The 26,578-nt window shown below is 37.2% G+C and overlaps 1 protein-coding gene across 1 annotated transcript in view; it reads left to right on the top strand.

The window, feature by feature from the left end:
* Positions 1-26,578, top strand: part of CenG1A (Centaurin gamma 1A) — a 751,861-nt gene that overhangs the window by 496,514 nt on the left and 228,769 nt on the right. The gene's annotated exons all lie outside the window — the stretch shown is intronic.

Genomic DNA, 26,578 nt, shown 5'->3' with positions numbered 1-26,578 from the left:
TATTTGACTATGTGAGTGTATAAAAGATCCAATCATTCAAGGAACAGTGCGTGACTTCGCATAATTGTAGTTTTGAAGGCGACACTACCGAACCTTACTGGATACTTTGCAACATAAACAGATCTATCATATGAATAAATACAGGGTCGGGTACTGTACTTATGACTCAATTTACCTAATTCAATACCATCGGAAGATGAGAGCAGATGAGAGATTGGCTTCCGATGCGGAAGTGGTCTTGGTAAAATATTGTAATACTTTGCAAACTATGCAGTACTCAGCAAACAAATGAGAGAGTTCTATTCTTTAGATGTAACATATAACAAGCTATTGGTGTATTCAAAAAATTTTCTGTTTATACTCCGGCACGACAACCAAGTCAGTAGAGTTTACAATTAATCGCCAATACAAATATTTATTGTATTTAGTAGTTACGGGCTTGAACCCCAGTCCACTCAAGGAACGCGTGCTATGCACTCTCGCTCCTGACCACTGGGCTACGTCAGGCCTTAAACTCGCTGGTTAAGTTTATACCGAGCGAGCGATCGAGTATTAATTTTTCAAGATACTGAAGGAATTTTTTCTTCTTCACATTAAACGAATCCTACTGCTGTGTTATGTATAGTGTGCTTGGTATATTGGGTAAGCAAATACTAAAAATTTAATATGCCGAAAATCACATAATAGAGTTCATGAGTAGTGTCAGATGGGGGGGGGGGGAAATGCTGAAATTATGCATTGAAAAATTAAAAGTAAAGGTAAGTAAAAACAGCAACTTTCTAAAGGAATCTACACCTCCTTTTGAGATCCGCTGACTACTGCCTGTAGTAAAAAGACTTAAGAAATTTTTCCACTTATTGATGATATTTTAACACAGAACTTTCGAAATGAATGATGAGCGGTAAACCCACTATGCTATCACAACCGGATAATGTACTGGAGGAGTGGATAACTGGTCTCCGACGAAGGCTTATGGTTTTCTTTTGTAATTTTCCATCCCTCCAAATAGACACACAGACTTTAGAAAACATTAGGCTTACGGTAACGTCGATGCCTTTGGCCTGAGTTGCCTTTGGGAGTACAGTATTTCAGAATGACTACACAGACCACTCTTTTGTTTTAAAATATCAAAAATTATTTTTATTATTATTATTATGTTTTTTTTTTTAATGCCAGATTGCTTAGTTTCCTTCAGACATGATAATTGTAGGGTTTTTTTTTTTTTTTGTTTATTTGTTTTTATGATTAAATACTTGTATAGAAGCTGTTATGAGTTTGCAACAGAAACACGATTGTCGGAATTATAAAAAACGAAAAGATTATCAGTGTTTACAAAATTCAGGGATAAGTAAATCAGATCCTGCAGTTTATCAAAATATTGATATCGACTGAAGCAGTTCAGATCTTGAAACAAATCATGTGCTCTGTGATCTGTTTCAAGAAGGTATATGTGTGTTTCTGACTTTTCTTAAGACTGTGATTAGTGCAGTGGCCACCACTAATATTCTTCGGCACTTTAGTCAAATTATTCGGTTTTTGGGAGGAGGTCGCATAACGTTTTTTCCTGAAACTCAAGTTCTCCATCCCGTACGGAAACAAACTGACCAAAGAATACACGAAATTTACAGATTACATTAGTTGGTTTTTTGTATCAAGCCATTTAAAAACGAAGTGATGATGATGTACTGTGTTTGTAAATTACTTGCATTTTTTGATCAGTTTGCTTCTTTGTCTGTTGGAAAACCGAAGTTTCAGGAAGAAGAAACTTCCACCCGAGACCGTGTTAATCTGGCTAAGGTTGAAAATTTCTTTATTATTCGGGGAAATTTGTCGACGCAGTACGCTGAGTATTAGTTGCCTTGGTGCATAATCTAAAACAACCCAAGTAGCAGTGCTTTTAGTATCATTTGATTATTTATTTTTATTCAGCGCTTGGATTTAAAATACTGTATATTCAAAATAAATAACTACCAGACTGGCTGTATAAAACTATATTACTTTGTATTTTTAAAAATTAAACTATTGGAATGCAAAAGTTTCGACCGAAGGCATGTTTACGAAACACTGCACTTAATTTAACTAATTCAACTAATTAACATCAACTAATTCTTCTAGTTCTTTTTCTCTCCTGATCCATTAAAATACATTCATTATAGAAGGCTTTTAGTAATTAATCGTTTCGAGTATTATTCTAATTATATGACACTTTTATTTTTATAAACATATTGCGTTTTGCACTTCCTTTCGCAAAGCTTTTTTTTTTTTTTTTTTGTACAACTGATCTTTAATATGAACATATACTGAACATTAAACCATTTTCCCCACACTCTGAGCTTGTTTTTTGTAAGGTTTATAAAGTATCAAAAGAGCTCCTTGTGCAAACAGTTTCCTCTGTTTGGTTCGTGTTAAGGATGTAACTTCCATGCTCCGAACTGATGTGACTTTCGATTTTTTCCCCCTACTTAAGCATTTGTAATTCACAAGACATCCGCTGCGATAATCGCCTTAAGACTGGAGTATTTTTTGCTTTAAAAGCACTCCTTGTTTAAGCTTTCATGACTTATCTAAGGAAAACAGTCCCAGTCGATTAATGCCTTATTAGACTTAAGAAATATTCTAAGGCTGCAAAATGGAGTCCATTAAGTGAAGGGTAATCGTTGAATATTTACATACGATATTCTGCTTAATTAGCCAAAATTATTCCTTACTCAATCGAAACATTTTGGTGTGTAGCGAATATAAGACTGTAGCAGATTATTATTTTATAATTTGGAGGAAGGAGGAAAATATAGTGGAAATGGCCGAAACAGGCTGCATTGAATGACGAAAGTTATTTATTTGCTTACTTTCCTCAGTCAGTTGATATACGCATTGAATGGAAGTAAGTCTGAGGATGTTGCAGAGGTTGCTTTGTCCTTCTGATTAATAAAGAAAGTATTGGTTCTCGAGCTTTACGAGGAGCTAGGTAATTAATATCAGATACCTCCTCTATGCTTTTTACAATTATGGCGCAACAAAACCTCTTCCATCTCCATGACCAGCTATTAAAAAAATACACAAAAAAGAAAAATTGTTGTGCATGCGCACTTTATATATGTCCACTTATAATGTGCAGATTCAAATAATTCGAATAGTTTAGTAATTTACTAAATTTAATAATTCGAATAGTAATTAGTAATTTACTTCAACATCTCGGTTGAAAAATAAAAATAAGGATTATTTTCTCGCTAACGAAATTCCTAATGATTGTTGGTAATTGTTACTGTGATTTGAGTGATTGTTTCGAATAATTTCTCAAAATTAGCTTTACTCGCCTAATTTTTCATTTAACGTTTGCATATCAAGTATAATATTAATGATATACATAAAGTACTGGTGAACAACACCAGTTTGGTGTATCCGATAGGTGTTTGTCACACATAAAAAATATGAGAGAAATAAAATTTCGTGGTTTTGAGAAATTTTAGCTTTGTTTTTCATAGAAATACAAAATTATAAATTTAAATTACTATTTAAAAAATAATAAATCATTTAATAATCGACGTTCTTGTTCGTTTATTATTTTCACTTATTTTCGAGAAAACCCGATTGAAAGGAATTGATGCTGAAATAGAGAAGGATAAATTTTTGTACATATTGTATTATTATATTTTTTATACAGATTTTAATTAAAGTTATGATAAAAATGTACCTGCAGTTTTATTCATTCACATATACCTTGTCAAATCGTTTTCAAAAGAGATTTCTTGTTTGTTGTTGCAGGAGAGCGTCCCAGACGTCACTCGTCCAGGATGCTGTCTGCCTAAGGTTGGCTTGTATAAAATATACTGACTCAAATTTTAGTAGTATAATATAAATTTTATATTGCTAAAATTTGAGTCTGTATATCTGTCATTCTAATTCTCGAATGAACTTAACGATGATTTTTGATGAATGAATATTTCGATTATTGAAATCTCTCGATTATTACTATCATTTGTTTATATAAAACGCTGTTGTATGACTGTTTAAAGTTTGTTTTTAATAAGAGTTATTCTTGCAGCCTCTGTTATATAATTTTTATAAAACACGAGGCTGTATGCTTTCAACGTTGCGAAGCTACTTTTGAATCGTTCTGCATTATTTTCTTTTTTCTTTATTATTATTAATATATATTTTTTATTATTTTTGGAGCAGAAGTACTTCTACGTGAATATATATATATATGGCAGTATTTCTGAGCTCAGAAACAACCAGAGAGAACGCTAAACAGTAAATTCTGGTGATATATTTACATTGAATCCAAAACAGTAAAAGGATAAGTAACTAGTAATTTGATCAAAAAAGCAACGAAACACAGAAAGCAAAAAAAAAAAAGGCCTGTCCACGACAAACATATCTATTCCTATGATAGACTATTGAAGTGTCTCTTTCTTCTTATTTGGAGATCCGAATTACAGTTCCCGTTCGAATATTACTTCCTCTCTCAAACATGTTTCATTATGTCATGTGCAATGTAGTTCAAGGTGGTGACACAGAGTTGTCAGGCAGTTTGTGTGGGCCCGTTGCTACAGCATCGAATCTCGCAACAAAGCCAGACATTGCGATCTTAGAAGCATAGAGTACACTGCTCACGCAGCAGAGTGGCCATTGGCATCGTTTTGACAAAATTGTTGTTCTGAAGTTGGAAACTAATTTGATAAAAAGGTTTCTTTTCAAGAAAGTTGAAACTCGAAGCAGTAAATGTTAGTAGTAAGCACACATACTATGTTATATACAGTCTGGTCTTTTGACAAAATGAAAGCTTGATGTATTTTGAGAATTCCCGAGCGGTTCTAGTAGAGGACGTTTTATTTGTTTACATGTCTCATGCTAACGCCATGATCTTTAATAACGATCTTTCTGTCTCCCGGAATACCGAAATAGCAGTGCATCGGTTTGTATATTTTGGTGAATTTTCATCCATCGAAATAGGCAAGACCACATAGACTGTACGCAGTTTACAGACGCAATATATTAACACCTCATGGTCTTACTTTCCTTAGTGCTGATTCGAATTAATCCCCAACTATTTCTTTTTAAACAAGGTTGCCTATATATATTTTTAGTTATGTCTATTTTGAATGACCTTCCTCTCTTATATATTTTATTGTGTATTTCAATAATTTATAATAATTTCGTTACATGAGAAATAAAATAAAATAAAATAAATAATAGAATAAAATAATATAAATAACCTAAATCATTAATCTGTGTTAGTAAGTGTTCGTATTTGTCACTGTAGAGCTGTGTTTCTAAAGTATATTTTTAATTCATATCCCTCCCTCTCTCCCAGGCATTTGTGTTACTGGCTATTGTCATTCACAGCCACCAAATTACAAGGCAGGATGTGAGTGATGTCATGCAACCGAATAATGGTGATAATTTTCAACTGTAGTTTTAACGAAATTCGTGAATTGTGATATGCATGGTTGTGTAAAGTCCTTAATAGAAATTACCATTATAGAGTATATTAAAGATGATGTGCAGGCCCACATTGTTGATCTGCAACGTGAAGTTAGGTGTGTGTAAAGCGTCAAAACAGCTAAGGCTGTGAGGCGTCAGTATATTGTCTTCGTAATTGAGTGTATTCCTCGTTGGGTCTGCTGGATGAAAAAAACTCAGGTTTTCAGGTGAAAACAAACTATGCATCCCTCGCCGACTAACTCAGCCACGTTATGAAAAAGAGCACAAAAAAAATTCAGCATGTCATTGATGGGATTCGAACTCACGCTCTTTCCACACGGTGTGGACAACTTTAAATAGAATAGGAATAACCCTGTTCACACTCGCCTACAGCAAGCCTGTGCAGGTACCTCTAACCTCATATCTCATGTTATTCTTTGATATGAGGTTAGAAATATAGCCTTATAGCGAAAAATATGCAGGATTCAGGTTCGATGAATAAGGAAACCAAGCGTTGGGAAGATTCTTTACCGATTATTTTATCAGGTGCAAATGGCGCAACGCTGCATCTTGCTTGGAGGGTATCGGTATTTCTGCAAATATGGTATAATCTTCTCTTCTAACAGGATTTTATAGCTTCATCCTGTAACGTTTGTGATTTTCATTCTATCAGAAGTGGGCCTTTCGAAAAAGAATGGTCTAAGGATCAATGAAGCAGTCAAGTTGTTCCACATAAAATGGGGGGTGGGTGGAGAGTTAGCTTGTAAAAAGTTTCTGAAGATGATGTGGGATTTATTGATAGCCAAATGCAACAATTATGAGTACTCCTCGCTCCATTCAACGAAAAATGTGCTCAGTTAGTCCAGAACTTGTTTACCAACTAAGATGACTTTATTTCCATTTTATTCAGCAACCCTTGGGCAAAGGATTGGCATTTAGGCTTATGAAGATAGATTTGATGTGATTTTATAAATATATCGGTATATGTAAACACAAACAACCTTCCTGACAGTAGTAGTCCAAGGAACATCAACCGTTCCAGAAGCCATATGTACGCGTAAAGTATTGTGAATGCTGGAGGCAGCCTGTTCATCTAATAGATTCAGCTGTAGCATTCGCAGAATTCTATAGATTCAGCTACGTGAGTCACAACTTTCTTCCGAACTCGAAGTATGGTTCGTGGTTTATCGCTGAGATTTCTTATTATTTCTTCAGCTCTCATAATCATGTTAATAAGGTTTGCCTTGAATATAGAGGTCGTGTTGCCTGTTTCAGTGCCTTAATAACTCTGTGTTCAGCCTTGTTTCAGCCTTAATAACTTTGTTCATATATATATATACTGTATATATATATATATATATAAAAAATCGAACTATTAAAGCTTTGTCTTGTTCACATTACTCTTTTTTTTCACACTGTAAAACACCATGGCAACAAAGGCTGCTTTCCCTATTTTATACGTACGCTATAACTTCTTAATATATGAATCTTTACCCTCTTCTGGTGAATAATTTTATTTAAAAAAAAAAAAAAAACATTAAAGTTTATGCTGACTGTGTAAAAATGGTTATTTTTCTGTATTGCTTCGTTTTGTTTTTTAATTTTTTTTTAAGGTAGCTGACGCTATAACTGTCCTGTATTTGCAGTTTCGAGAGCAACAAGAAATTTTTGAATATTCATTCTGTTACCTTAGACTAGTAGTTTTCGTACTTTTTTTATTTTTAATAACGGCACCCCTAAGTAATTTATTTCATTTTGTGGCACTCCTACTCAATTTTCTGCCTGTTAGATCCGATTTTCTCTCTCTCTCTCTCTCTGTGTGATATTAAAAAAATATATTATATGATAGTTATTACAATAGTATCTTTCGATACATTAAAATAATTTTCCTCCTAATTTTACTGTGGTAAAACACGCTTCTCTTTAAACGTGGTCACGCTCTATGTTCATCTAACACGACCACGCGGTACCATTCTTCATTTCCATATGTAACGTATTTATTTAAATAAACTAAATGCAACAAAGCATAATATTTTAAGAATCTATATGTATGTAATATCAGTGTAGATACACCATAGACAACTCTTAAAGAAAAACTACGATTGTAGTGTGAAAGGCTCCCACCGATGAAAAGCCAACTAGCTTTGAAACGGTCCATCTGGGTCGTGGCGCCCAACGAGAATAAATAACAGTAGTCTTCTCTATTAGTGAAGCTTTACTTTTTCGGGGTAGGGCAATACTTGGTAACTCGTTGTGAAGGATGAGCACAATATGAGTTACAGATGAAATGATGCCCTTCACACTACGATCGTAGTTTTTCTTTAATAGTTGTCTATGGTGTATCTACACCGATATTATATAGATATCGTAACGTATTTATGTATTCATAGCTGAGGAAGAGACACACACAGTGTCGGAAGCTTCTGTAAGTATTTTATTTTATCAAAAGAAGCGAGCAGGAGGCGAAGCCCCTCTAGTATATATATATATATATAATAATTTTATTCTTTAATTTTATTTAGTTTTAGTTACCGTTCTCCCCACACCGGGTGGCCCGGGTTCGAATCCCGTCGATGACGCGAGGAACTTTAATGGGCATTTTTCACTCCGTGGCTGAGTTAGTCGGTCTCAGGCGTAGATAGCAAGGTCCCCCCCCCCCCCAGAAACTGGGTTTTTCGTCCAGCAAACAGACAAATCGACTATAGAACACACGCAATTAACATACAATAAGACACAGCACGGCAGATGAATTTAATTATTCGGGTGGCCTAAATATAATAGTTTTTTTATATAGAGGTACTAGATAAATATAAATTACCACAAATTTATATTTATTAAAAATTAAAAGTGTACTGTATACCTTTTTATAATGAAATATATAAATTTTAAAAAAATAATAATAAGTTTAAATAACTTAAACCCAAATTACGTGGCACCCAGGTTGGAAACCACTGCCTTAGGCTATGGCTGTGCAACTGGCATCTCTCAGATCTCTAGTTGGTTATTTGTAGTCCTCAAGAGTATTCTTTTACTTGCAAAAATACACTACCCTCCAGAAAAGTATCTGGTACATGTTTTCATAGTACGTTGGACTTTTACAGACAAACAAGTTTGTTTTTCTGGTCATGGCACTTAGAGCCGAGTTGACTAATTTAGAAAGGGATTGTTGTTTGGGATGTCACAGTGCTGGCTTGTCTATTCATTTCTTACAACTGTTGATAGCATACACCATTGAAAGTCGACCGTCAGTGATGTGCCGAAATGGAAACATGGCGGTACCGTCCATCAACGCACAGGAAGGCCATGAGGGTACGATAGTACGACAGTCTCATCATCTAACATCCCTGCGGGTTTTTTTTTTTCTCTCACGATTTTTTTTTATTTATTTTTATTTTTTTATACTGGCATCAACTAAGTTTGCTGATGCCGGATTTACATTCACCCGCGTGAGGATTTTTTTAAATTTTATTTTATTTTACTTTTTATTTATTTTATTTTTTGTTGGCTTTAAGGTCTGGGCAGCCTGCGAACGGGATTGCTGGCACACCCCAGTCTTGCAGTACTGCTGATGTGTACGGAATTGTAGTGCTGGATTGCACTGACAGATTTAGTGGACCCAGGTCCAGCTTTACGTGCTAGGGATGGGCGCCGGGTTGCATTTGTTCACGTGGGCATATGTGTTACACACACACATTCACACATTTTTATACTTTTCAGGTCAGAATACTGACTTTCTTTTGCCAACAGAGTACATATGTGGAGTTAGACGTAAGTCTGGGGTAGCGACATGAATATACAATACAAAGCATCCCTGCAAAACATCAGGGGTGACATCTGTAAGGAAAGACTGCTTACGGAGCTTCAATCTGTTTTCATCAGCAGTCTCGCCTTAAACGGTGCAGCCAACGCTGTAATTGCTCCAGAGAGCAGTGGAAATAGGATCTGTGGAGTAACGAATCTCATTACACCCTATTCCAATCAGATGGGTGGGTGCTAGTGTGTAGGATGCTGGAGAACGTCTGCTGCTCTAATGCAGTGCGCTAACCAAAAGTTTAAAGGAGGTGGGATTAGGATGTGGCGTTATTTCTCATAGCATGGTCCAGGATATTTGGTGGTTGTGCGGGAACCGTGAATGCCTTAACATTCTGCACTCCCTATGATGTGGCAGTTCTTTAGTACAGACCCATGTTGTTTCAACAGAATGATATCCCACCCTGCTGGTGCTGTTCGAGAATGGTTCAGACATAAAATGTATAAAGGTTGGAATGGCCGTCGCACAGTCCGATTTGAACTTTACAGAACAGCTTGAGATGCCTTAAGTGACCGAGGTTCAAGCCTGACTGCTAAATACTCTGCTGTTTCTTGCATTATCTATCTTGTGAACTCCTCTGACCGTGTGGTTGTCCCGCAGTATAAACAGAAAATTTATTTATTTTATTTATCTACTGGAACGTCTGGTAAGGGCCAGAGCAACCTGTCCCATATCGCTAGCTCAACTTGTCACTGATCTGCAGGGGGAATGAAAGAGGATCCCACTCAGGAAGGTGAAATGTGGCATAGCGGCCAAAGAAGGGGGGGGGGGGTGTCGGCATGCTGTTGAAGTGAGGGCACTGACGTCATTGTGAAACCAACGTTTGTTTGTATACCTCTTGCATGTGTTAATGCTTTTCTCCTCTTAAAAGAAAGCAGTGAATCTTGTCAAAAATACTTTTTTGGTTGAATTTATTTAATTATTCAGTTGAAACAACTTTTTCAGAAGCAGATTCGTGTAATATTTCTAATTTTGATATGTAAGATTATAGTATGTTGAATTTAATTAAATGGTTTTGAATGGGTCTAATTCTTATCCTTGTGCTTCATAGATCTAATCACTGCTGGTCAGATAATTGTAGTGGTATATTGGATACAATACATTTTTCATTGGTTTAAAGTTAACTAGTCCTTTTGGGGAACAAAGGGTTTCTGTTTTCGCATAGTTGCCGAGAGAGAGAGAGAGAAATTCGTTTCGAGCATTAATAAGAATAAAAATATGTATTGCCATCTCGTATACCTTGTCTTTGAAGTGTTGTCTCACCCCAATTTGCGTAGGAGTATATAGTCGAATTGAATATGTACCCTCGACATTCGCCAAATTTATATTAGGTGTAGTACCGTGAAAATTAAGGTATTGATTGTTTGCCAACCACCAACCGCTCAAGCTGTTATCATTTCAGTCGTGGCTCTGCAGCTAGCAGAGTGACCATGTCACCTACCTTTTAGCTTTAAACAACAAAGTCTACTCTAGCTTACTCTAGTCTTCAAAATCTCGCCGTTGAGGGTAATGTAATTGCAGTAAATCTATTCATGTCCCGGAACGATCAACAGGTCAGAGGAGTTTACCGTAAATCATGAATACAGTCGTTAACCATATTTAACAGTTATGCAGGCTTGATCCGTCGTCCACTAAAAGAACCTAATAATGCACTCATGCTCCTGATCACTCCGCTACGTTGGGGGGAGAGAGAGAGAGAGAGAGAGAGAGAGAAAATTTTAATGGTACAATTATGTTTTTTTTTCTTCTTCTTCTTCTTCTTCTTCTTCTTCTGAATTTACTACAAATGTTATATAGATGAGACTTCCACCACGTTGAATAATATTTCTAAAGAAACATAAAATTGTAATTGTCGATTTTAATTGCATTGAACAGTAAAATCTACTATTTTGATTCGGAAAGAACCACACATTGTTAATATTACTGTTGTGGCGCCATCTGTGGAGTTTTGGAAGAAATGTATATACTGTACTACTGGTTTGTTTCAAAACAGGTTTCGTAAACTGACTACGCTATTCTCTGCACGTAAAGATTCCATTAGGGACTCATGTTATAAGAATAGCTCAATTTGTAAATTGTTACTGTACATGCTATTTCAAAAGAAGGTTAAAAATAGTAATTCCTTTTAAATAATACAGATGACTGCGACTAAACGTAGAAGGAAGGAGATGAATCACATTGGGCCACTTGATATCAATAGTAGTTTAGCTGTTGATGAACCTCCCCACAGGTGTAAAAGTCCCGGGTTCGAATTCCGTCAATAACGCAAGGAACTTTATGGGCTTTTTTCATTCCGTGGTTGAGTTATTCGATCTTAGGCGTGGATAGCAAGGTCCCTCCCCCCCAACCCTCTGGAAAATCGGGTTTTCGTATAGCAAAACAGACAGATCTACCAGAGATCACACGCAATTTACGAACATAATACACACGGACAGATGAATTAGCTTTAAGACTAGCCCTAATATGACACATGATCGCCCATTGAGTGTGATCGTGAATTTTTTTGTCTTTTCAACTGATGCTGAAGTTCCCGAAGGTTCTGTCACTCACTGTTTTTTCTATGTATATTAATACTTTTCTTTTCACTGACTGGAAATCCTGTCCATAGGTTTGCTGATGGTAGTACATTCCATTTGCTGATGACAGTACATTACATTACATTCCACTTTCAGTTTTGACAAACCCTGCTCTCCACGTACCGCTACAACTTCTCGAATATGCACCACCAATTCCTAAAGTTCTGATTTCGAGGTATTTCTCTAGTGAGAGGAAAAAATGTTAATTTCAATTCTTCTAAACACCCAGTTCTATCTTGTTCTCGCAATAAAAACGTTTGCCGTTTCCTTGCTAATCTTCGACAGCACCCAGATTTCTATACAAGATCACACATCATTATGGAGAATAACCCTGACTTGTCATCTTTTCTTGGCCCAAGTACTGTTTTTCACAAATATTTCTTTCTCTGCATCGAAGGAGGCCCTCGAGGGTAGCACAGTTGGTATAATCACCGTCCTCCCCACACTTGGCGGAAACAACCTAAGTTGGAATCCCGTCAATGACGCGAGGAATTTTTATGGGCATTTTTCGCAACGTGACTGGGTTAGTCGGTCTCAAGCGATGGTCTTTTAAGCTGTGTCACAGTTTCAATTCCTGCTGCATGTATTTTTCTGTAGATATTGCCCATTGGTACTGTGCTGAATTATCATGTATAGTTGTACTTTCTTCCAAATCAATCTGAACACATGCCTCAAATAGTCAACATCTATTCGCAGTTCAGCTCTAAATTTACGAAGTAACTTTGTCTCTTCACCATTTAACCTTTCTACCTCTGTTCTTTGGAACAATCTACTTTCATATGTGTTTCCTGAAAACTGCAACCTTCGGAAATTTAAATCCGGCGTCAAAGTATTTTCTCTCTTCACAAACGTCAACTCATAGATCATACTAGAGTGCTCTAATACTTTTCTTGTTTGGGGTAATCAAAAAACATCAAAATATCGAACATTGATTGTCCTCCTTGATGAGGTCGTGGTTTTACTACTTTTCACTCGTTTAGAGAGTACTGGGTTCGATTCCTGTCGACGACTGGAGGAATTTCTAAAGTGCTCTTCAGTTGAGGGTTTCTCCCGTGAGTTATTCCGGGTTTTTCAACCTGCACAACATGTAAGTCGGCCCTGAGCACACACACTTGTGCCGACGTAATACACTTATACTGATGTAATTATTATTATTATTATTATTATTATCGGGCATTAACCATCTAGAGGCAAATCCATCCTATCACAAGATTTACTCCATTAAGCTTGCAGTTTAATTTTTTGAAACCGGAGAAAATAGCACTGTACTAGCATCCAATGAAAGATGGACATGTGGTTTTGTAAAGGGCGGCTCCTAGAACGTCGGTTCAACTCCACCTCGTATCTCTGTGAAGAACAGTATCACTGCAAGTGGGCCAGATATGCGAGTGACGTAGTTATTTAGTTAGTTATTTGGTTTTTAGGAGCATTAGCAACTAAGGCCATATTGCTCCGGGATATGCGGTGGTCATTCCCTGATCTTTCTACATCCTCCGTATTTGGTGGTGACGGGCTCGAACCCTGGTGTAATCAAGAAGCATGTGCTATGCACTGCTGCTCCTTCCCACCTGGCTACGGAGGCGCCTGCGAGTGACGTAGGTTTGTGTGTAAAAAGATAACGAGTAAAGAAACCCTGGGAAACCATCATCAAAGAGAGGAACCTGCACACCCTGGCACAACTTCTATGCCGCCAAATAGATTCGTCTGACATCTGGAAATTGACGACAAACCTATGAACCTCAGAACGAACCCGGTGCAGTTCAACACATCATATTCACAATCTTCCCTGCAGAATGTGCAATACCTTAGATCAGTGTTTCCGGCGAATTCGTTCGGAATATATAACTCCCTGGAAATTGATGCATCTTTCTGCAGCTCGAAGCACCATATTTCAGTGTCCAACCTGAAAGAATTCTATGGACAATAAAATACTGTAATCATCATTTGAAAGGATTTCCCTGCCAAAGCTTCCCTGGATTCGCCGCTTTTTTTTTGCTTTTTTTTTTAATATTTTATTTATTATTATTTATTATTATTATTATTTATTTATTTATTTATTTTTTTTTTTTTGTATTTTAAATCTGGTTTGATTTTTTGTAATTCCAATCAGTGTAATCAACTGGAATTTGCATAATATACACTCTTTTAGCCGAACAAAGCTGTTGGGGGGGGGGTTCCCAGTGATGTACAAATAAAATTATGTTAATATTCAGGTACTTTAGTATGATTAGATCCAGGAGTAGTATTGCATCACGGCAAACGAAGCATTGTTTGCTGTGATGAGCTCATTCCATCGCAGCAAACAACTGCTGGCTCACGCAACAGGCCATTTGTAGTGGCCCTCGCGGATAGTATTGTGATTATAATCGTCCTCCTTTCACACCTTGTAGAAAGGCCTAGTCCGAATTCCATAGAGGAATTCAGACCGGACCCTTGTCATGGATTGTCTTTCGGAAACCATACTTCATTCATATTATAGGCAAACCGAACTATAATTCATGCAGTTTACAGACCCAGTACACTGAAGACACGTGAGCTTGGTTATTTTGGTGTTATATAAACGACTGTGCGAATTTAATTCATTTCAGGCTTTTTCTCTTTCGGTTTGTCGCATTATTAATATTTTATTTTTAATGAAATGCTTGTTTTTTAAGTTAAGAGTTGGTCAAAGCCATAGAGTAGTATGATCGGTTTATTAAAAAATATTGTCTCATTTAACAAGACATTTCCGTTATAGTTAAACATCCGCAGTTTCCTTGTACTTTTCTTTCAGAAGAAAGTTTTGTGCAGTATAACTGGATTGCAATAACACTCATTTGTGCTAACCTTACGCAGTGTTGGTTTTCATTATTTACGAGAATTAAATAAGATAAAAAGAATGGTAAGTAGCTTTGTTTTAGATGGGCTGAGTGCTATTATTCGAATTGAACGAGGCTGGTGAATGAATCTGGAGAGCCGAAGATGTTGCTGTAACTGAAGATAAAGTGAAAAGTAGAAAAAATAATAAGAAATGCAGAAACGCATCGAAAAGTTCCAGAGTCCTCTGACACTTGAAAATCTCGGAACCGACGCTGGCACTGACTTCCAGCCTCTGAAGTACAAGCCCTTACTTTTATCAATGTCGGTTCACTACCCGACTTTTCCATTATTTCCTGCAACTTCAGCTATCATTTCTGCGCCTCTCGTCTTTGCTGTATCGATCCAGCCCTTGTCAGCTTTTCACGACCTTACTTTGTCTTCTAAAACCACAGACTCTTCGCTCTCTTGACTAGTTTTGCTCGAGATTCATTTGAAATATGTCTGCGTCGTGCTTTGCTTCTTGCTCGGTCTACTGTTTAATTGTATCCTCTTTCTCTGATGCAACCGGATGTGTTCGGTATTAAAACCTCATTCTCGTTGGTATTATTATTATTATTATTAATATCAATTTATTTCCGAAGAAATGTCCCTTTACAACTATGCAGCTAGAGGACGTGAGTTACATACAGAGATAAAACATAAAAGACAGACAGATGCATTGTATACAGAGCCCTAGGGCCTTCACTGGTGAAGATACAAAAACATAAAGATACAACAAATAAAAGTGCATACGGATACATCGGAGCGTGGATAGTGCGGCATCACAGAGAGTCCACCTAGAGCATGACGAGGGCATACGTGTCTGAAAGAATGGAAGATCTGTAGGTTCTGTCCTTGCAGAGCTTCTCAGCGTCTATAGCTAATCTATTCAATATTTGGAAGGAGTTATGTGGAAACATGTTGTCCAGGGAGGACATGCTACGCATCTTCGATCTGTATGGGGATGTGTTGGACTGGCATCTTCTCTTGTCTGACGGTCTGGCGATGATATCCCATATATTAGGTATATTAAAACCTTATTCTTGTTGGTATTAGGTATATTAGACTTTTTTTTTTTTTTAAATACCAGGTAAGTCCATACTACTGTTAATTTTGATTCTTCTCTGAATTAATTAGCCCACTATTACTTTCTGACATCACCGTAAGGGGTGCTCTGGTTGAACATGTTTGTATTGCTGTACTTTGTTTCTGCATATATAATAAATTAAATGAAGATGTAAGTTTGGATGCTTCTTTTCTGCAAAAGCCGATATTACGGCTTACTTGATAAGAAATCAAAGGCTCTATCCAAGTCATTATTTTGAAAACAGATAGCGCCAGGGTAATGATACTGATTGGGTTAGCACAGGCTTTATCTGGGCAGTTCTAACGCGATTACAGCATCCGTGGTGTTAGTTTTTAAGAGATTTTAGAGACTGTATCTGCAACAATTATACGAGTAGATAACAGAAAAGAGTTGTCAAAATCAAAACTAAAATTACTGTAACACAGAGGGAAAACGGATACAAAAATAGATTGCGACAAGTTTAATAATAGGAAATATACATATATTAGATTATATACATACAAACAAAAAGCAATGGGTTCCCCGGTTAGTTCGGTCACGGCAAACATCGCGATGGAGGAATTAGAGGGTCGTGCATTTACAAACGTACCAGACCCCCATTACCTTTTGGTGTCGCTACGTGGACGATGTGTTCGTGGTTATCCCCAGAAATTCAGGTGACCGAATCTTAGACCACCTCAATTCTCTTTTGGCTTTCATAAAATTCATCATTGAGCTAGAGTCGGACAACACCATACCATATTTAGACACCCTTGTCCGGCGAGAGGGCACGCGCTTGAAGACAACTGTCCATCATAAACCAATGTGTGCTGGCCAATTTACCAACTTCCGATCAGCACACGTGCGTAGCCATCTTCTTACCACTGCACGAACCTTGCTAACTCGTGCCCGGACACACTCTAGCTCTGTAAATGAGAGGCGCACCGAAATTGCTAAAGTCAAGGCGGATCTTACGAGGTGTGGCTATCCCATCAATACCCTCGACAGGTGTGACCTACAGACACATGGCCACGTAACGACCAACAGAAACATCCAAGGTAATGACTCAGCCGCGAGAGCGCTTTTATCCCATACTACCCAAACCTATCACAACAGGTTTGTAGAGTCTTAAAGTCACATGGGATAAAATGCGTACAACTTCCAGGCAGAAAATTACTGTCCCTCATCTCTAAGGTAAATTCACCGGTCCCCACCTTACTACAAAGCGGATTGGTCCATCGCATCTCTTGCCGTGACTGCACTAGCTGCTACATCGGGGAAACTGGGAGACGGCTCGAACAAACGCCTTTCCGAACACAAAAGAGCAATCCGCTTAGCGGATGTGGAGCACTCAGCTATTGCCGAACACGTTTGGGCAATCCACCACGACATTGACCCACACCGCGATGTCGTGATTGTGGATAAGTCCCGCCACTATCGACGACGCACCTGATTGGAGTCGTTGAACATCAAATGCTCCAATATCTCAGTCAACAGGAACAGTGGATGTCAAGTCCACCCTATCATCAAAACAGCAATCCTGACTGTTGACAAACGCTGGCAACGTCCGCATGCATCACAGCCACAGGCTTCAACATCCAACAATTAATCACGCACTTTCATGTACAAGATTGGCAGTACACGTCCTCATGCTCCATTCTTAACTGTCAGTTTAACTGAGGAAGGTTGACAAAACAACCGAAAGCTTTTTGTTTGTATGTATCTAATCTAATATATGTATATTTCCTATTATTAAACTTGTCACAATCTATTTTTGTATCCGTTTATGCTTTGTGTTACAGTAATTTTAGTTTTGATAATGAATCCAGAGCGCACAGGCCTCTTTAATCATAGAAAAGAGTTGGTCAAAGCCATAGAGTAGTATGATTGGTTTATTAAAAAACACTATTTTCGTACTGAAAAATGACATAACCACAGATTTTAAACAGAATAATATGAGGCAATAAATTATGGATGCGCATGGTGATATCCTTTGGCTTCATTACAGATCTGATGTGCATGAAAACGGATCAGCTATTTTGGTTGATGTTGCATCGAGTTTTGCAGCTTGGACTGGGTAACACGAATCGGTCGAGTTGAGTTGGTTGGGGTTGCTTAGATTAGTTGTAAAATAACTCAGACTATGAGGCATTGTTCTACAGCAATGTGTTTAGCTGGTATATTTAAGGATAGATTACATTCTACCTTTCAGATTGAAGAAACGAGTGCCATTCGCTGCATGTTCAACACAGTCTGACAGTTTACTCACACGCGCAATTATGTGGGAGAGATAGAGGCGAAATCTGTTATGTAGCGAATGTAAAAACCGTGCTCGAGACGCAGTGTGGTTGGCGCTGGGACACTGCTGAGACTCACGATTTTAAATGTAGTAGCACGTCTTCGTGAAACAAGGCACAGTTTTTCCACAGTAGACAGACCATGCAAAGGTCGCCCTCTCAGTTAAGATGAAATATTGCAGCCCATGTTATTGCCCAATTTTCACCATAGCTGAAGAGCGTGGTAAGCGCAGACAGGTAAGGTCACGAAGACTCTTAGTATCCATATGCGATACGTTACACACTAGTTAAATTGATAGTTTGCACACTGTTATTTTGAGAAAAGGCGTTGTTATTGATAATGAAACTGTATTAACGTTATTGGTAATCACAAATTTACCCAACCCATCGTCACAAATATCCCGACCTAACCGATATATCTGTTGTGTACAACGATAGGGATGTACGGTTTGCTCGTTGATTAAAAGACCTACTAGGAAATATTTATGCGCTTTGTGGAAATTGCTGGGCGTAACCCATATGAATACTGTTTTTTTTTTTTTTTTTTGCGCGTATGTATAAAAATTCAGAAAAATATTATTAATGTCGGATTGCCGTAAGTATTTTCAAATAGTTTTTCTAGCTTATTTTTATTTATTTATTTTATTTTATTTTTTGTTTCAGCATCACGAAATAAACTATAAACTTTTAGCTCAGAAGTCCACAGTTTATCGGAAGATATTACCTTGCTTGCTCGTCTACCATTATCATCCTCTCCTTTCTCCTTTGCCATCTCAGATTTCATTTTGTGAAATATTAGCTGAGCTTCATTATTTTGATCGTGATACTGAAGCAATCTTTAAAGTACGAAAGTGAAAAATGGTTTTTTCCTTCTGAATTCTTGGATATAACAGCCTCACCAAAAGAGAGTATGTAATTGTAATTAAGTTGAACGTAACTTCTCTGTTACTGACATGTAATTTCATCTTAAGAAACGTGATCCATCATTTGTACATAACACAAAGAAGAAATCATTTTGAGAATATAGTAGAATGAAAACAGATGTACGTAAGGGTTAAATGATAGAATGTTAGTTAAACGTTAATTTGACAGAAACATATCCGGTTCATCAGAATGAAAACAGCGAGAGATATATTAAGAATAAGTTCATGTACCGTATATGGAAACATTTTTCATTTCATCTTCCTCTACTTGCGACTTATGCAAATAGGAAGAATTTTATTCTTTTTTTTTTTTTTTTTTTTTCCCTCTAAGTTCAAGATGAAATTCCCGAATCTGATAGACAGTCCCATATTTTTGGATAATTCTAAAACCCTCTAGAACAGATATGTACTGATATGTGTGGAATATGAAGGGAAAGAAAGATTTGTTATTTCTTTTTAATGTTTATTATTATTATTTTTTTTAAATTGGGAAGCAAATAAAAATAAAACAGTATTGTTTATCGAGCTAGGTTGTATTTTCGAAATAAACTCGGCAGTTTATTTGTTTAGGCATGAACTAAATAGGAAACGAGCATTAAAATCGAAAGGACTAAATGTTTGAATGTCACCTATGAGGGGATTTTTTTCCCTTTCTTTTAAATTAAGTATATACATTTATTTGTATATTACTTGTAATTGCAATACAACTCTATTCTACTTTTTTTTTTATACACATGCGGAAAGTTCAGTGATTAGTGGAGTAGAACTACGTTTAGCAACCATCAGTCAATTTTCGAACAGCCTGTAGTGTGTGTGAAAAGTCTGTAAAAATATTAAGAAATTTTCAGAAATTTAAAAATTATATATTCTCATTTTGATTCATTTGAGTTATTCAGTCGCATAATATGCATATCGGACCGCGTGAACCCACACTTCTACAGGAAAATAAATGTTATGGCTATGAGTGACAAGTTAGGGGCTGTTAAAATAATAATTTGAATTTTTTTTTTCTCTTTCGTACATAACACAAATCCTGTATAATAATAATAAAAAAAAAAGTAATAATATAAAAACATGTCGGGTCGGGTCGGGTCGACTTGTTTCTTGCACCCTCTGATATATAAAATTGAGTGTGATGAAAAAGATGTAAAGAAAATTAACTACTTACGTTGGGCAACAAAACAACACCTCTTGCACGTGAAACAGACTACAACAACCGCACGATATTTAAGAACCACAGTGTATTCGGCCATTTTGTATGGCGCCGAATTGTGGGCGTCAGCCACCCCTACCCACATTAGGAGAATATATGCGAGTTAATTCTGGCTGCTGAAGTGGGCAAACCACAAGCACCATCTCCCTCAACAGTTAAGGACCACGCAGCCCTCTGAACAGCTTAAACTGCAGCGTTTACCAGACATCATTGCCTGGAAACGGTTAATAACCACAATCAAAATGATGACTGGCACGATATCATCACCATGCTTCTGGCAGCTTTGTGAGTGGCACACCCCGCCATCTGCATTAAGAGGCACCAAATCTTTGAGAATGAAGATGGCTGACAGGTTTATACCCGCCAGTGCGTTAGAATCAATTCAGTTCCTAACACAAATCGGAATTGACCTACTAAGGCTCATAGAAGATCTGAAATATAGGAAACAAACCACAGGGTGGTTCGCTGAGGCTACTGTTGCCTAGTAGTTGTGTGAATTTCTGTCAAGAACTGTGCGTACGCAGTGGAATAGTGTATATGATGTTAAGATGAACTTTTGTATTGGAACTGCGAGGACTCTAGACAGAAATATAGTGATGAGTAATGCAGTTTATATTTCATCTTTTCGTGTATATTTAACCTTTCTTGTATATTTTAGACATTCTTTTATTCACATTTTATGGTAATCCCCGGGCATTTTCTGCCGTGAAGGGAATTTGCTACTTACCAATGTACACCTGTATTTTAAATTTGGTAGGATAAATAAATAAAGATTTATTTATATTAGAGTGTGTAGTGCGCATAATGTGCTCTTGTTCTCTGCCCTTTTCTTATTATTGGCAGGCTTCCTGCAATATTGACACAATAATAATTCCAATTTTTAGGTTGTGCGCATTGTTTCCAGCGCTTTGAACCACCTTGATATACGTAAGTGTATTTTTTCATTATGTCCGAAAAAATCACTTTCAGCGGTTGGCAGCCCTGTGTAGAACTAAGCCGAACGTTAATTTATATATAAGTGTAACCAAACTTCCATTGCATTGGAATTAAATTAGGAAAGATTAATCGTTGTCTTCTACAACGATAACCAACATCGCAATATTCTGAACCTTCTCATATTCTGTTTTCTTGTTCACAACTAACTTCTCTTTCTAGGAAACAACTTGCTCTGTTCTGGTTAGCACTATCCAGTCCACTGAGATGTTCGGAGTATCGCATGTCTTTTTTGTTTTCATTTTCATTCTGAACGTGACATACTATTACTTGTACACAGGAACATTTTCAGAGTAGAGCATTACCCCAGTCCTTTTGATAACCCACTGTTTTACTCGATTTTTGGGGGGGTCGTTAATTTTTAAATTCTGATTGCCCTGAAGTGAGGATCTATGATCCTTTGAAATTGCCTTGACGTTGGAATCCTCTAGTAACGCGGAGCAATATGGCCTTAGTTGCTAATGCTCCTAAAAACCAAATAACAAACAAACACCTCTAGTAACTATTTGGATGAGTAACCACTCATTCCGGGTCGATGGGCAATTTTCGTCCAGCAGGAATCTGGGGCAGGGCTATTTACAGTTAGCCTTGGACAAAATAAAGCATTTGTTTTAACAGTAAAGTCCATTAAGATATGAGTAAAGCGAAGATGATGCTGTTTAATGTGTGCTCATTATGAACGAATCTTCTTATTGTAAGTTAAATTAAAATGAAGCACACTGTTACACCACATGGGAATTTGTTTTAAGACGTAGAATGGAGTGTTATCACATCACTGTGCACTTAACACAGGTTGACTTTGTTTCAAATTCTGCCGAACCTCATCTTCAGGCTTCTGGGATGGGGGGAAGTGACATAGAGAACGAAACAATTCATGGTAATATAAAAAGCAAAGTTGCTATGTAAACGTACACTTGTATGTGATTTAATTGAGAAGAAAACCGAGAATGCAATGTTAGTTCCTTCTGCTCCGAAGAGTACTCTTTAGAAGCCCAGGCCCTCTTCTGAAACATGTGGGTGAGGAATGGATACGTACTGTTTCTGCTGTATGCCTTTTCTACAGATACTTCCATGGGCACTGTTCTGAATTGGCTTCTATAATTCCCGCTCTCTCTTTCAAAACAGTCCGAACACGTGTCGCCACCAGCCAACATTCATTTACTGTCCAACTTCAAACTCACAGAATCAACATTTCATCTTCCTCCTTTATTCATTCAACTGCCGTTTTCTGGAACAACCTTCCTTCATATGTATTTCGGGAAAATTACAGTCTACAGTAGTTCAACTCTAATGTCAACAAATATCTTCTCTCGTCTTCTCAACCTCCAACCCAAGCACCGTACTAACTACAGTACTTTGAAATGTTGATTATACATTCGACTCCAAATCTTATTTCTTCCTTCCCCTTCTTAGTGTTTTGACCTTGTGGTCGTTCATATTACCCCATTTTTTTTATTGCGCGCCAAGTGTTTTACAATTAAAACATTTTTCTAGAAATACGTACAAATACGACAATATTTTTGTCTCTAGAGTCCATTGCAGGAAACCTTTCAGTACGTAATTAAGTTGGCGTCTTTGAGGCCACTGTAACAGTAAACATGGCTAAAGTGGTAATGAAAGCGATTATTGTTATAACAACGACATCTTTGTTTCTTTGTCTTCAAAACTCTTACGGTACAGTGCCTGGTTTTCTCACTCTGTGGGATTTTTAGAAGAAAATTGTGGGGGTAAATGGCATTCTTAGCACTTGAATCTTGTTACATACAGTTTTTTTTTTTTTTTTAAGAACGGAAGCGATCTTCGAAAATACAAATTGGCCACCACTGTTAAAGAATTAGCATTGTAGTCATAGGTTGTACTTACTGCGTAATCTCGATATATATATATTTTTTTTAAACCAGGTTTTTGTCCGGTTCAAATGTTGACTCAATCCTGACATGGTTTTAGTTTTTTATTATTTTTATTAAAGATAAAAGGGACACCCAGAACATAAGTTCAAATTCTCCTAACAACTCTCAACAGAGTATCTTACATCTTTCATAAAATAAATAAATACAACATTGTAAAAACATAAAATATATAAATTAATTAAAAAAAAACGCATAAAGTTTACACTAGCAACTCATCCATATCTTAAACAATTGTGGCTATCAAGAACTAACATCAAAAACAAGACTTTTAAACTCTAAATTGCACAGTCGAAGAGTATGTGGGACCAATTCTCCTTTGCTCCACAGAAACAAAGCTCTTGTGGGGGGTGTGAAGAAAAATTCAATTTTCTTTATATTTTATTCTGGGGAAATAGAATGTTCTTTATTATGTATAATTATAATTTCTGTTTCTGTAATTAATAAATCTTTTTAAACTTTCAGACCCACCTCTCTTAACTTTGTATTTCCCCGTTTATTTCCCCCCTAATTTACCCCCTCCCACATTAACACCTGACGTATACTGCACAGAAGATCACAGATTCAGGGGGAATAGAAGTTCGTGTATGTCTCCTCTGGACTGGCTGAGTATTCAGAATGACTCATACTACACTTGATAAACATATACAATATTGTTTATTCACAGTATATACATTAAAAGAATATATCATACATCATCGTTTGGGGATTATGTTAATTAATAGCATTATATGTGTGCTAAGATGTATAGAATCACAATTCATATATCATGTCTTTCTGCCTTTTCTCCTTCTGATTTAGGTTACATCTCATAACATTCTCTTGTCTTCTAACAATTTAAACTTCCCAACAGGGATTACAGCAGTGAGCATAACACCTATATTTGTATTTTCCTACATTTATAAATCCCCGCTATAATCTTTCTATAATTATCCCTTCCAAAATAATTACATGTGCATAGAACATAATCTCAACTTAAAACACACCAGTCTCGAGTACATACATCTAAATCTTCCTTGCTTAATAAACTTATCTTTGCGATGAAGTACATATATCTATATCTTATGAACCTTTTCCTTCCTTTTATGCTAAACAATACCAAATCTACTATCAACTAAATAAAGACATTTTCTAAAGTCCTTTCCCTCAATTCAAGCTTAAAACTATTATCTGGTACTTACATAACACCTTAGGGGATCACTCTTTACATAACCTTTTTCTCAGATCAGGGGCGGCCATCATCATCAATATAGGGCATCATCAGACTCCTACTGGAATTAATCATCGGCTAAGGAACTGCTGCTCATCTATAGGAATTCTCCTTCGTTCAGGAACTCACTCTTTTCTCCATAAATGGGTTGCTCTGGCCCGCTTTGGGCGTCTGATCAGCTCGACGATACTGGGGTGCATAATAAAATTATCAAGACTCTCCTTAGTGCTTTATCGAGAAGCCAGACTGTATAACTCTTCCTTGTCTTTCTATACCGAGACTTTTCGATCCTTATCACTCAGCTCCAGCATATGTGTTTCCATCTTTCATTGGGCATCTCCTTCCTATTTCTATGTTGCGACTGACCTCTCCCAGAACTTGCCTAACGAACTGTCTTTGCGACAAACTGCTTCAATTTCCATTACCACATTCCAGCTTTTCTCCAGGCACTTCTGGGGATTTCTTTCCGGCCGCACATCACTCAGGCCCACCCACAGGAACTATCCAAAAACTTCCAAAAAAACTCCCAAACTGTCAAAAAAAACCGGAACTTTAACTCTCACTCTCTTCTGTTGCATCTCCTTTTTTTTCAGCCACCCCTTCTATTCTGATCCAATCGCAGTTCGTTCTTCATCATCTCTATATTCTCATTTGCTCTCTCCCACTCCCTCCGTTTTCTTGGCCCTTCCCTTTCTTGGGGAAACATCCGAGTTCTCGAAATTTCTAGAAGCTTCGATGAACTTCCGGAAGTCTAGAAATTTCTAGATATTTCCTTGTGATCATTCAGATGCACTTACCCCTTATTAGTCCACTCTGTTTTTCTCTACCGCTCCTTGAAATCAGTAAGTGCTCAAGGAGTCGGTTTGTTTTATCCTGGCCAGCCATTTCTACACGGTGTATGCAGCATCCAGGGTCCCCTCCACCCACTTAGTCTTTAAAATTCTTCCTCTCCACAAGGGGGAGTAGGTTCCATTGTACTTTTCTTCCAAAGAGCTTCCCACTTTCTGTTTATAGCGACTTGAACTGGCCTAACGGTGCTCCCATTGTACTTTTGTGCCATGTCCAGCTACCCCCGTTGTTACGCTAATCCTCCCCTACTTAACTGTACTGTACAGAGCGATCGCAATCTAAGCTGAAAATCATCCTATGTAAATAATATTATTTAATATATATTTTTTTTTTCTTGTTATTTTATAATATTTATAATATAACATTCACTAGGATAAGTGTAAGAATTTGGTTCTTACACTCTGAAAGTCTAAATTGAAACAATTTCTCATTACGGGCACCATATCCTGTGACTAGATAGGAGGTTTCCATCGTGAGAGTAAACCATTTCACAACAGGTTTTGCCACTGCAGAGGTAACATCCGGTATGAAGTTTTTCGTGACTAGTCCCTTGTTGGTTGTGTCCCATCGCGTCTGCCATATATGAACTAGCGCAGCCTCTCTCTTTTCACGTCCGTGTCTAAGTTAAGGTGATGCCTAGGATTGCTGCAGGAACCCTCCTCCGTATTCTGTAGCATAGTCCCCTATAAAGTACAAAGAGGTCCAGTGGAAGAACCCCTGCAATGACGTGTGTTGCCGCTGTGGAGACTGTTCTGCAGATCCGATGGGTGGCCAGGAGAAGTCCCCGTTGGACAAAGTTCAGCTTCTATTTAATTTTACACTTAATTTCCCGGTGAAACCACGCCCCTTCAGCGAACGTGACTATGGGGACTTAAAGTTTTAAAGAACTTTTCAAAACCAATCTAAAGATGAGCAGCAGCTTTCCTCATAGACACAAGGCAGAACCGTGTAAAAACTTTTAAACGCCTGGATGCAAACAAGAAAATGCATACCTTCTTTATATAAGTAGGTGTCAGTAATACTCATTTTGCCCCTGGATTCCTTCGCTTCAAACCCTTGCACCAGTATTGTTCTTGATATGAATATTTAATCATTTATCAGTACATATAGGGCGAAGTGTGATATTGGTGTAGTTAATTATTCATGTGTTACTGACATGGGATATAACATTCTGCAGCGGTGGTGGTTAGCAGGGTTGGCTCAAGGTGTGTGCGTGCGTGCGCGCGCGCTGAGGGAGCAATATACACAGGCCCCGCAAGCATAGGGGCAGCTAAGGTTATTATGATTTTTTCACTAACTTTCACATAAAAATTATCAGACAACATTAAATAAACCCCAAGCCTAAACATTTAAAATTTCATAAAGAGTGGCAATTTGTATTGCATATTAATAGAAAGATTTTCGAAGTTTGGGTTGTGTAATAAATAAGCATATAATGCTACAGTGATGTTTCCTTATCAAAAGTCAGTGT

This window comes from Mastigoproctus giganteus, chromosome 1 (genome assembly GCF_048544385.1).
Source record: "Mastigoproctus giganteus isolate SK-2022 chromosome 1, ASM4854438v1, whole genome shotgun sequence".
NCBI lineage: Eukaryota > Metazoa > Arthropoda > Arachnida > Uropygi > Thelyphonidae > Mastigoproctus > Mastigoproctus giganteus.
The sequence above is the reverse complement of the archived record's forward strand: the minus strand, read 5'-3'. Positions and strand labels throughout refer to the sequence as shown.